This window comes from Dryobates pubescens, chromosome 26 (genome assembly GCF_014839835.1).
Source record: "Dryobates pubescens isolate bDryPub1 chromosome 26, bDryPub1.pri, whole genome shotgun sequence".
In the NCBI taxonomy this organism is placed as follows: Eukaryota; Metazoa; Chordata; class Aves; order Piciformes; family Picidae; genus Dryobates; species Dryobates pubescens.
The window spans coordinates 11,428,280-11,442,181 of NC_071637.1; the positions used below are offsets into that span (position 1 = coordinate 11,428,280).

The 13,902-nt window shown below is 39.8% G+C and overlaps 1 protein-coding gene across 3 annotated transcripts in view; it reads left to right on the plus strand.

Annotated features, from left to right (window-relative positions):
• Positions 1-13,902, plus strand: part of PHACTR3 (phosphatase and actin regulator 3) — a 111,775-nt gene that overhangs the window by 36,073 nt on the left and 61,800 nt on the right. The window lies entirely within an intron of this gene.

Sequence of the window (13,902 nt, forward strand, 5' to 3'; positions counted from 1 at the left end):
TAATTTTGGACACAATAAATGACTGCTTCATCAAACAGCTAATCTTGGAACTTGCAAGAAAAGATACCATTCTAGATTTCATGTTGTGTGGTGTTCAGGACTCGTTTCAAAAGGGCTTAAGTGGGTAACAACCACAATACAGTTGTGGGGGATGAGGGGCTTGCTGCATCTAGCATACAGGGACTTAATTACCAGAAAAGGGACTACATAAAAATGAAATCATTAGGTAAAAAAGGAAATCCTAAAATAGGCAGTCCAAAAAGCAAGATGCCTACATGATGCCTCTAAAACATACTATGTTTGAAACCAGGGTGAAATATGTGGCTGTGACTCAAGAAAAAGCTGTCCTAAAGCACTGTGAATGTCAATGGGGAGGTGATGGGAACAAAATTGTTGCATTCAAAAATTAAACTTTGCCCAAATGAGTAGAACAGAATCACCTTGGAAACTCTCTGCATCTTTCTTATTTTCCCTTCACCAGCACTACATGACTAAAACCATCAGATTTCTCTTTGCCTAAAATGGTGCTGAATAGCTCCTGTCACAGGGCAGGCATCCTCTTGCCAAAGGAGCTGCCAGGAGTGCCCTCTCTATTAAACGGGCATCCATCCATTATCCTAAGAATCCAATGGTCAATGCAAATGATAGTCATACCTTTCACAGTAAATTAAATTATGCCATTTCCTTAGAGGGTATATGAAGCCCAGAGGGAGGAAATGGGTTGCTGAAAGCCACCAGACAGGTCAGTGGCAGAACTGTGATAAAAAAGTATAAATCCATAGTCCCAGGTTTGGGGTACCTTGGCCCGTGCACACAAACGATCTTTCTGTAAAGTGAGGCAATTTATGGACAATTGTCTGAAAGAAAGTCACCCCATTGTGAAGTGCAAATACTGTGGAACTTGGGGTAGAATCCTGAGCTGGCAATACTGGTCGTGTTAGAAGAATACGTCATCTTTACTGATAAGGATTTCCTGAAACATAAGTGAGCTGCCCCTTAGCAACGTGTTTTCCTGATATATCCACCAGAGCTAGTTCTGGATGAACCACTCAGTCACAGCAATGCCATAATTATTTTTGCTAAGCATTTAGCAACTGTGCTGCCACATGTCATTACAAATAATGCATCTGTGAAGCAACAAGGGAAGTGTGAATGAGGAGCTGTTACAATCATTTCACCTGGTCAGCAGCTGACCAAACCCATGTGAGGGTGCTGCTAGCTATTGTAAACAGAGTAGCTTCCAGCCCAGAATGTGCTGGAAAGATGATGAACTTTGTCACAGAGCTTTTGCTTGTCAAAAGCCAAAGGAACAATACAAACCTGATAGCATAACAGTGTTCAGCAAAGAAAAATCTTTTAATTCCCTACTAAAATTGTGAGCCATATATATTAGTAGACAGAAAGCCCAAGGGGAGCTCTGCACATCAGTGAGAAGACCCTGATGCTACCCGGCGGGACAAGAAGGCAGCACAGCCCAGTCTACCCATGTCCTTACCATGCACTTGCTGGCATTTTGTAGCATAAGAAGTTGCTGAAAGGTTAGAGGCAGTTTTACCACATCCTTCCTGCCTCTTATGCAATGCAAACCCACTAAACTCTGCAAAAAGGACCTTGTGCCACAGCAGCTCCTGGAAGCACCTCTTTGATTTTGCCCTGGGCTCTCACTTGCATTTTCCTAGTCATTGTCACTCAGCTCATAAATGGGTCAGTGGAGAGGAACGGTTGCTCTCTCCATTCTCCAGTGTAGGTGCACATGATGCTTTATTATACGTAACAAGACTGTCTGTAATGTACTTGCTCTTACATATCTAGCTCCAAATTTACAGAGAAGCTGTACAAGCAGATGCCTCAGTCCAGTTTATATATACAGCTGTGAATCTACCCCATGGGCACACTTAGGACAATTATGCATGCAAGATGGATAATGAAAAAAGCAAAAATATCTAATTAAACATCAATTTGCAGCAAGTAGAACTTGCACAAGTTTATAAATAGGGTATGTAGATCTCCCTTGCTGGATGACACAGGATTACTACTGTGAAATTTTTGCAAACCTTTGAAATCCCTGAAAAATGACAGAGGAGTCTCAATAGAGATCATCATTACAGAAGTACAGGTCTGGCCTTGGTAACAGAAAGCTGAGTTTTAACCTTCAAATGTGGACAAGTTCACCGGGAGCCAGCAGTGTGTGCTTGTGGCTAAGAAGTCCACTAGTATTCTAAGGTGTATTAAGAAAAGTGTGACCAGCAGATCAAGGGAGGTTTTCCTCCCACTCTGCCTTAGTAAGGCCACATCTGGAGTAGTGTCATGTTTTGTGCTTTCCAGTTCAAGAGAGGCAATTACTGGAGAGAGTCGGGTGGGGACTACAAAGATGCTGAGGGGACTGGAGCATCTCTCTGACTAAGAAAGGCTGAGAGACCTAGGGCTGTTTAGCCTGGAGAAGAGAGAGATCTACTCAATGCTTATCAATATCTAAAGAGTGGGTGTCAAGAGGACAGGGCCAGACTGTTTTCAGTGGTGTCCAGTGATAGGACGAGAGGCAGTAGGCACAAACTAGAACACAGGAACTAGAACACATTTGACCATGAGTAATAACTTCTTTGCTCTGAGGGTGACAGTGCACTGGAGTGGGCTGTTCACCTACATGCAGTTCTGGGCAATCTTCTCTGGGTGACCTTGCTTTATTTTAGCAAGGGAGTTGGACTAGAGGATCCTCAGAGGACCCTTCCAGACTCTACCATTCTGTGATTCTGTGAAATACAGAAGAACTGCAAATATGATCTCCTGTTACTTAAATACATTGTATCATAATCCCTTCTCCAGCCACCTTACCTTCAAAGTTGTTTCAGCTTTAATAGATTGTCTGACATTTAAAAGTACACATGTGGAGAGAGTTGCTAGTATATTTAGACTGAGTAGCTTCATTTTGGTCATCTCTGCCTCCAACTTCCTCTTAAAACATTTAATAGTAGCTTCATTTCTCTTGGCTTCTATGAAGTAGATATTTTAATTTATTTATGCTGATAAGGAACTTTTCAATATCCTTTTCCCCTCTTGTCACCATTACAGAGAAGAGGGCAATGATTTTGAAAGGAAACTGTTTTTTATCTAGAACATGTAAAATTTAAAAGATACTGGAAAATGCAGCGTAATTCAGACTCAAGGAGCTCTAGAGACCTAGCTAAAGAATACCTGTTAATGGAATTAATTTTTCATGCTCCACATATGCAGAGGGATGTATTTTAGGGGATATATGTAGGCCTACAGTATAAAAGAAGTTTTAGATGTAATAAATACTCAAGCACTGTGAATACTTGAATAGGAGGTTCAGTTCTGGGCTCCTCACTACAAGAAAGACACTGAGGGGCTGGAGTGTGTCCAGAGAAGGGCAGTGAAGCTGATGAAGGGTCTAGAGAACAACTCTTACGAGGAGTGACTGGGGGAACTGGGTTATTCAGTCTGGAGAAGAGGAGGCTGAGGGGAGACCGCTCTGCAGCTTCCTGAATGGAGGTGGTAGTGAGGTAGGGGTTGGTCTCTTCTCCCAAGCAACAAGCGATATGACAAAAGGAAATGGCCTTAAATTGTGTCAGAGGAGTTTTAGATTGGATGTTAGCAAAACTTTCTTCAGTGAAAGAGTGATCAGGGCTTGGGACAGGCTGCCCAGGGAGGCTGTGGAGTCACCATCCTTCAAGGTGTTCAAAAAACATGTGGACATGGCACTTTGGGACATTCTTTAGTGGGCATGGTCTTTTCCAACCTTATTCTGTGATTCTATGAAGTAGTAGAAACTTGGTCTGGTGAAGGCACTGGTTTGTTTAAATATCCCTTGAGTTGTTAATTGTAAAATAAATGCTCAGCTTCACCTGTTGCTCAGTGGTTGAAGAGGAAAATGCCACATGTGACTAATCTGACAGTTACTTGTAATACTTAGTGCAGCCAGCCCCCTCTCAACCTTCTGGCTAATGTACTTATTTATAACTTTTCTGCCAAGTATTACTTTAAAACAAAGGACAGAATCAAAATGGTATCAGGAAGTGGCAAAGAATCTTCACTTTTAATGTAACCAGCTGACCATTTAAAAAATCTTCCTGGCTGCAGACAAGAAACAAGGAGGCAGCCATTAGGCTAGAGAATTCTTGAAGGCAAAATAAAATCTAAGGTAAATTCATTAATCAGTCAATCTTGTGATTCTGGATCTCTGACTCATGATTTTAAATGGTTTAAGGCAAAGAAATGGAGTTTGGCCTTGCTTAGTACAGATGTTTACTGCTTTTATGCACTTCTGTGATTATTCAGAAGGCAATTTATGCCAAAAGACACACCATATTATTTTCCTCCAAGCATACAATAGCATAACAATTTACCAGATGCCATTATGAATGCCAGTGACTGTTATTTGCACATGTATCACGACACAAACACCTATCTGTCAGTCCATAACTACTAAAATGCAGTTTGATGCTTTTCCCACTGGGCTGCTTTTTTCCCCCAGAGTATTTCATTATTCAGGATTCCTAATAGAAGGCAACACATCCTGAATAACATTTACATTTTAGCACCATGTGTAAATGGAGGGATAATACATACATTACCCACAATGCAACTTTATTCCAGTCTAGATAGCTCTCAGTTTTCTCTCACTGAGGGGTGGAGCTGGATTCATAAGCAAACAAGAAACAGCCCTTCCCCCTGCCCTGAGAGAGCAGAAAATTCCAGAAAATTTATATTGCTTATCAGTATACAAATGAACATTGATGAAGCTTCAAAATAGTGTTGGAAGGTGCTTGTGAAGTTCTTTGAATGAAACATTGAACAGGACACTAAAAACAAGCTCTGGTGATTCAAAGTAAACAGTATAGAAAGAAAATGAGTATTATTATTGAGGAGAAATGAACTGTTTACTTTTTATGTTTAGTCACTAAAAGTGTGATTAAATTGAAGAAGGCAAGATGAGACACATCATGTGTCATGTATTTCCACTGAAGACAGCCAGGCAGCATCATATTTAACTTCAAACTAAGTTCCCCTGTAGCTCTGCATCCTGGTAGGGCTGGATTTTATTAAATATCATGATAGAAACTATTATTTCGCTGTTTATATGAAGTAGCTACTGGTGCCATCCCATCTGTGCCTCAACCCTCATTAGCCTCTGCTCTCATTTTCTACAAAGATTAATCTATTTTGAGAAAAATCATGCCAAGAAATTATGCTTGCATAGCAAGGTCTCATTCTGCAAATTGTGAGAACTGTGAAATTGTCCTTCTGTTTGCACTGAATCTAAGGCCACAATGTCAAAGAGAGATGATTAAATGAATCTGCAAAAGGCATCTATTGGCAATCCTTGCTTTTGCTTGTGTAACTGAGTGGTTACATGTATAGAGTCACAACTGACCAAGAATACAGCTATTATATGATTCATGCATACAGCTATGGCGAGTATATATCAAATTAGGTCTAAATATGCACATACTTCATGTACAGCTGCACACTACAATCATTGAAAAATATTTTTCTGTGACAGTCAGTGCAGTCATTTTACACACCATTCAGCTCTGTTTAAAACAGGTTCCTTTGTGCACCTTCAGCTTGCCCCCACTCCAGACAGCACTGACCTCACAGATTCTGAATTCTTTCATGCTCAGAGCAAGATAAGATACAGCATGCCACTGGGTGCCTTCTATGGAATTTCTTTGGCCTGTGACTGCAGTCAGAATTTGCTGGGCTGCAGGATTTAGCAAAAGAAGCTAGAGGGCAGAGTGCTGGACCAATATTCAGAGGTGAATGTTTGTGTTCTAGCACTGATTCAACCTGAGGCAGGTCTCCCTACACATCATGTTTTACTTGAAAAAGTATTATGTGAGACTTGGCTGTTTTATCACCAAAACAATTGGAAAATGTGATGCTAATACATGACTCTAAGCTATTGCATGTGGGTTTTAAAAAAATGTTAATGACAACAGAGTTTCCAGGTTAGTTTGTAGAACATGATGTTGAGGACCACTTTACTGAAGAGTTTGTGTGTCTCAAGTGGCTTTACAGCTGTCATGGTAACATTTATTTGCTGAGTGTCAAAGTGCATTGTGGAAGAAGAGAGTTGTTTTCCTTCTTAAATGGTCACAACGTAAGTTAAACCTGCCCTTAGGCAGGCTCAGCATACCCTGCAGCTACCGTGGAACATTTTCAACAAATGAAAAAAGTTTTTCATTTGAAACAGGATTGTTTGGGGTTTTGCAGCTGGATTTGCCAGTTTGGGCTTGGGAGATGCTCAACTGTCAAAGTTTTTCTGTTTTAATGTTGACTAAATACTAAGCAGCACTGTCCTTCACTCTTTGCCCTTCTGCAGGCTTCAAGGATGGAAGAAAATAAAGGGAAAAAGAAAAAAAAAAAAAAGGAAAAAAAGAAATCTGAGGAAAAAAAATCAAGGAAAAATATACCAGGAGAGGTGATGGGAGATAAGGAGCCTTTTAATGGGAACTGCAGTTCTGCTCTGTTCACAGTCTTCTCACTGTGCATTTAGGCACTCAAGCATTATAAATATGAACATTCAGGACAGCACTGTAATTGATGCCAAAATTTAACTTATAGCTTGTGCCTTATCTTATTTGATTTGAAAGTCATCATCCATGCTACTTAGAATGAATTAAGTGCATTGTTGAGAATGGGTTAGAAGCTGCATGGCAGACCTAGTCTGACTTTGCACTGGATTCTGCTAGGGCAGAATCAAGCTCCCAAACACTCTCTCACTCTGACCTACTATACTAGTAGCTATTTTATAATCACATCCATGTTGCCAACAGACTCCTTAATTATTTTTTAGATTTTAGAATACATAATTATGTAATAGAATGTGTAATGTAGCATGCATATATATGTACTGTATAGATGCAGACACACTCTGGAATATGAATTTCAGGAGGGTGGGGTGAGCATGCAGGCATTTGTAAACCAAAAGCAAGAAACCCAAAGCCAAAACTCGAAACACAAATATGAGGAAAAGGGTGGTTTGTTTCACTCTGACAGTGGGGCTGCTGCCTTGCTGGACACAGCTGCACAGAATAGGCTCAGGCCCTGTGAAAATCACAGAACCACACAGAATCCCAGCCTGATAGGGGTTGGAACGGACATCTAAAGAGCATGTAGTTACCCCCTCCTAGTGCAGAATCACCTAGAGTAAATTACCCAGACGCTTGTCAAGGCAGGTTTTGAATGCCTCTAGAGATGGAGACTTCATAGCCTCTCTGGGCAGCCTGTCCCAGTGCTCTGCCAACTTCCAAGTGAAGACTTTTTTCCTTATGCTTACATGAAACCTCCTCTGTTGCAGTTTATGTCCATTGTCTCTTGTCCTGTCACTGGACACCACTGAGAAAAGTCTAGCTTCATCCTCCTGACACTTGCCATTTAGATATTTTAAAGGAAATGTTCTCTTTGCTGTTCATGTATCATGTAGCTGCCGTTGAAAGTTGAGCAGAACTGATCTGTGTAGAGGCTAGAGCCACCATGTAATGTTTCATTTTGTGTCTTGCCACTCAGTCCTCTGTGCTGGGGCAGCAGCAGAGACATTCCAGTAGTTTCACATCACTTTCTGGCCTGACATGCTCTGCCATCATATGAGAGGCTGATGTTAACAGCAGATCTGTGCACAGTTGTTTTTAACAGCAGAACAGGTTTTGTCCAGACCAGGCATGGGCAAATGATCATATTTCTGTCAAATCAGCCAGAGTTGTGATACAGTTTATGCCAGCTGTGTACTTTTATGCCAGACAGATGCCAGCTATGGGAAGACAGACAGTGCTAAATATGGTATAAAGTGCAAGTTGTGAAGACAAATGATACCTGGATCCAGCCAAAACTTTGCAGGAACAAAGTTGACTTATAACATTTGTTTTAATACACTTGAGAGGGTAGAATGAATTTCTACTGTATTTGCACTTTGTATCATTTGAACCATGCTGGTTTTGATCTCATACTAAATGCCCTAAAACTGGATTTATTGGATACCAGCCCAAGAGTCTGTGAACCAAGGCCTACTTGTTCATGTCTGTATCTTCTAAGGGCTTATCTAATGTGTGGAAGAGAAGCTGCATTAGGGAGTCTGAGCTGCTGTGTCTAATTCAGTGCCATGCTAGCTGACAGTGCTTCTTAGCTCCCAGGTTAGAGCACATAGCTCTACAAATGCTGCAGTGATATTTAGCACCCTGGCTTGTTTGGGTTACTCAGACATCTCTAGCTCAGTGCTTCACTGGACATTTTACAAATATTTCATTTCCATTTCCTTATTAAAAAAAATCATGGATGTGTTTTATTTTCAGCTTTAACCATTCTATTCTGGTTCGGGTGCTTTTATTGTGAGTCACATGTTTTGAATAACATACCCATGTGTTTTTGCAAATATGATCTCCAAGTGTTTTGAAGAGGAGCACTCGAGACACGTAACTCTCATAACTCTGGAGTAAATTTCTAGTGCGGCACCTGGGCCATGTGGTCAGCATGTGAACAAAATCACCGAGCGCCAGCACATGTCAGAGAAGCAAAGCCTAATGGATCAGGTGCTTGGAAGCAGGATATGAGCTATTTGGAATAAAATGTCCTCTTTAAACTCTTAGGGAGGTATTCTGTTTGCTGATTTATTGTGACAGGAATTCTTAGTCCTGTGCCCACACAAAATGTCATCGCAGCTAGTATCAATTTCATACCTCTGCAGGAAGATCATGGGGACCAACACCTGCTCTTCTAATCAGGGGCCATTTAGGTCAGGGTCAGGCTTTGCTGATCAACAGCATGAGGAAGTTGCTGCTTCATTAGCTGTGCCTATTTCTGTGCATGAAGAAAAATCTGGGTTTTTTTCAGTGCTGTCAATCTGGTGTCCCTGACTTTGCTTCCCTCAGCACTAGGGGACAAGTTGGGTGTGCTTCTAGCAGGTATGCAGCCACTGCATGCAACTGTGTGGAGAAAGGATGCCTTGTCAATCATTCTGCCTTACTTCAAACTAAATGTATTTATTTTAGAGCCACTATCTGAACTCACCATCCAGAGGCTATACTGCTAGCCACATGTCAGAATCATAATTTTTTGCTCTTTCAAGCTTTTCCCCAGTAGCTTTAAATAGAAGAATGGATTTTCTACAGAAAAAGAATCTTCTATTAATAGCATTAGATCATTTCAGCTCTTGAAAGGAAGAAATTGAGTTTTTTATGGGGTTTATTTAATACATTAAAAAATACTGTAAGGTCTTCTATTGTGCAGGCTAGAGTGTCTGCCTTCAGAGTTTTAATTAGTGGAGAAGGAAATCTATCTGTGTTAACAAAAAATAGTGAATGAGACTATGTGAAATAGTTTAAAATAAACATCTTCAAACAATCTGGCTGCATGTGTCAGTTCATTCTCATGCTTTGATAATCTCATCTCAGTTGCTGAAACAGACTTACACAGATTGCATAGAATACTTGAAGATGATTGAAAGGACTTCTGCTTATCTGGTGCACTGAATTGCCCCTAAGAGGTGATGTTCTGAAGGGCAGTCTCAACAAATTTCCTCACTATATTGTCTCATAATGGAGAAAATTTGGCCAGTTATACTTCTGTGATCTCACATTCTAAGATCTCTGTGGAGGACTGGCTAAAGGCTAAGTGACACAAAGATGAGCTGACCGAAGGTGATTTAGCAAAACACAGGACGCAGCTGGCCTAGTTAATGGTACAAGATGCAGCTGGTCCAGCTTGGTCCAGCTGATAGAGCGTGACTTGGCAAGGTATAGTGGATTTTGACCAATCATGGACAAGGACAGAGTCACCTTGAAGAGTTTTAGGAGGAATCGTGGCCAACAAAAAGAGGAACTTGTGGTTAGCTTATCAGGATGGAAAACCGCAAGAGGCAGGTTTGACATTGAACATGTAACCAATAGCATGATAAAGATTTGCATATATGAATGAGCTATCCTATATAACCTGTGTGATTTTCAATAAAGTTTGAAGCTTGCTTATCAATCACATTGATTGAGTCGTCAAGTCTTCCCGCACTGCGACAGATCTCTCCTCATTCATTTAAGAAAATGAGAGGAAAACAAGCCGTAGGCTTCTTTGCCTTTTTCACATAAACTTTGTTATCCTCTTATGTAAAACACTAAGAAGATATTCCAAATGGCAAAGAGCTTTGCACTTAAAAGGAAAAACATAAAACATGTTTTGTTTTGCAGTCACAGAAATTTCAGTCATTTATTGTAATGAATGGGCAATGTCAAAGGACCATATGGTATTTTTAGCTCTGCTTCATTACCCAATGTGGTAAATGAATCCTGCATACTTGTAATGTCTAAAAGCTTTCCCTGTGAAGAAAGGCTTTTCCTGCATAGTCTTGATTAAAGTCAGACTGTTATTGTCCAGAGGATCACTAAGCTGTGCTGAGTGGGAAATGAAAGCTGCCTGCAGGTTAAGTAGTCAGATCTGTGCTAATGGTGAAATGAGGAATAACCAGAGGTGGGTGTAAAAGTAGAATGTATGCAGAGAAGTGGAAGGGTAGCCCAGTGAGAAAGGGAGTAGTCTCTGATGAGCAGATATAATGACAGTCTGACAAACTCCTTGTCAAACCTTATGTATGGGAATTTAGGACTGAAGCTCAATGTTAGAGGCAGATAAACTCCAACTAACATGACTGAATTAGGGCGATATAAGGCATAATCATGTGTGTCCATGAATGCACTAGAGTTAACAGGCACATTTGATACCAGTATCCTCTGTTAATGCTTCACAACAGTTTTTTTGCTGTTATGTTTGCTGTATGAATGCATTTGACCTGCCAATGAATTGGGCTTATGCTTGAGTAAGTTGACCTTTCTTTCTTTCTTTCTCCTCTTTTACCATGCAAGGTCTGTGACCTGATTTGATATTCTCTGCTCACTCTGGACATGAGCCAAAGTATGAGTGATCTGGCTTACTTTAGGTGAAGTTAAGAGATTTCAGAATGAAGAATGGTTTTCTGCCATGAGCTTCCTCTGTTGTTTCTAAATGTAATATTACAGGTGGTTTCAAGCAGGGATTTAGTTTGGATATAGCTTACACTGTATAGGAAGGAACAGGCAATGATGAACATGATAGCTTGGGAGTAGTGTGGATCAGCCTAGCAAGCACTGAATACTCAGTTCTCATAAAAGCCTGTGGATTTCAGAGTTTCTTGGAACATCACAGGATCAAATCCAAATTATACTTAGACCAGTGAAATTCAATACCATCATTACACAAAACAGTCCACAAAGTCAACAGCAGTCTGAAATCTCTGCAAATGCCAAAGAGCAATGGCATTAGTTTCAAGAAAGAAGGATACAGAAATCTTGTAATATCTTAATTTTCATTACACTCCTAAGTAATCAATTTTTGCAGCTAGGGTATTGTCACTTCCTCTATTAGTTCTCCTGTAGGTTTCTGGCACAAAGAACCTGTCAGGAGATTTTGGTGGCTTTTTGGTGGCTTTTTAGTGGTATAACCCCAAAACACACATAGGCTTCATCATGAGGAAGCAGTTATTACAATGTTGCAGGGGGGGGTCTTGTTTCCAGCTCTCCATGACTCATCGAGGCAGCTGAGAACACAGTTAAAATATGAAAGCTGAAAAGAAACTGAGAAGAGGGAGTAGTTACTGCACTTCTCTTTCTCTTGGAAGAACTAAAAAATACATAAATGTAGGTCAGACAGGGTAAAAATATTCCATGCTATTTTTCCTTCCATGCTGTTTGGGCTTTGTAAGACTTATAAAAGCAGGTCCAGGATATGGCTGAACAAGATTTGTTTAATGTAATTTACTTGTTTAATAAAAGCCTCATGCATTGAGGTATAATTTCAGTTCACATTCTATTGTGTGTATAAAAGGAAAGTTTTGCCACAGATCTGGTTATCCCTTTTGCATTAATTTTTTTCTCATTTAGAAACAACAACAACAACAAAAAAAAAAAAGGGAAGAAAAGTTCAAATATCCTTGCTAATGAAAGGCAAATATTAGAAAAACATTCCTGAGGTGATTTCTGCTCAAAAACATGACCCAAATGAAAATCAAGACCTGGACACCAAAGAGCTACCTGCAATAGTTAGTCTTAAAAAGAAAAAAAAAAAAAAAAAAGGAGTTTAAAATCCATTGCCAATAAAATTCCAGAACCCAGAACCTCCTGACATGCTTTTAGTTTTGAAAGCAGTATTTATTTTGTCTTCTTTTGCATAAACACTGACCAGTAGAATAGAAGTGTAATTGGATACTCCCTAAACACTTCTCAGTATCATAGAATCTAATAAATTTGGTTTTTACAGCATTACATTGTAAATTAAGTCTATAGATGCAGAACTGAGGCAATCATACCTCTTCAGACAGAACATGCAGAACAGGATTTTGATCAGCAGTTTCTGTATGATGTGAAACACAGTACAGCGAAGGTTTGTTAACACCAAAGCAGACATCAGTGGCTCCACATCCACCATGCTGGGCCCAACCACTAAGTTTCCTTGACAAAGGCATAGGAAAATTTATTAGTAGGAAAATCTTGTGCAACTCAGAGTTGGAACAGCCTCTCGTGTTTCATTTGTGGCTGATCTAGGGTGAGCAGGACAATGCCTGATGCATTAGCTACATAGTGACACTTATGGAAACCTTCCAGGCACTTAAAGGCAGATGTGGGGGAATCTTTACCAGTGCTGCTATGAAGTTTTAAATGCAAAAGCTGCTAGCAGACTTTAAAAACACACAAAAAAGCCATTTCTCAGCTGTTACCATTTATGCTACAGTTTAGCTCATGGCATTCTTTGTACCTACTTTGTATATGTGTCTATGCTACCTCCTTCCTCCTCTGTTTCAGTTTAAGGTAGTTCTTAAGGTAGCGCTGTAGTCATTAAGCATCACACTTGTACCTACTATTGTCTAATATTCTTAGAGATAATAAATCTCAAAAATAGGTTTGCAGGTGGTTACTAGATGAGCTTTGTAGTTGTAAGTAGTACAGCCACAGCCTAACCATCCCCACAAAGTTTCTCCTTGAAAAGAACATGAATATTAAATTGTCATTTTAGACTTGTCTCCCCTTCTTTCAAATCTATTTAAAGACATTGTGATGCATTTTCTAACTGAATTTTAGCAGCAATTGTCAAGTTTGTGTGTAAAGAATGTTTTATGAAGTTAAAAAAAAATATAATACTCAGTTCTTGCACTAAACTGTGTAAGGACTCCAGTTAATGAAATCAGTAGAACTGGTGAAATGTAAAACTTTCTCCACTAAATGCAGTGCTCTGTAAACCTTAGAAAAGAACAAGCTGAAAGAAATTCATCCCTCTGTGCATTAAGAGTAAATTTGCTTTTTCTGCCACAAGTGGAGGATCATTCTCACAACTTTGTCATTATATCTGTTTTCTTAATTTAGGCCTTGTAGTTTCATTGATGCTAGAATGTCTTGCTGAAGGGCTCTAGGAAGATACATGCCATTCTGAACATAAGGAAATGTAACAGACAAGTGTAGTATGTGGACATTTCTGATAAGCTGTAATATGGTCTGAAACAAAACAGGAAGGAATTTGGACTTTATCAAGAATTTAAGAGCCAAAGCCTTGCTGAATGTTCGTGACGTTCAGTACCAAAAACTCACAGGAATTTTCATGTGTTTATAGGGGGTTTTGAGTGTCATAATTTAGTAAGAGAAGTAATGATCTTTATGCTTCCTGTGGAAAGAAAATGCAGGAAATCTTAGTACATTCTTGGAAGGATGGATGGTTGTTTAGGTCAGTTGGCATTTTTGTTTTAAAGAAGAATCTAGTTTCCTTTGCATTTTATAATGAAAGAGCTTGTTCTCTGTCAGGTTAGAGTCACAGTATCATACTGCATAACAAATGCACACCAGAAGATGTTGACACCTCAGGACCAGCTATTCACAGACC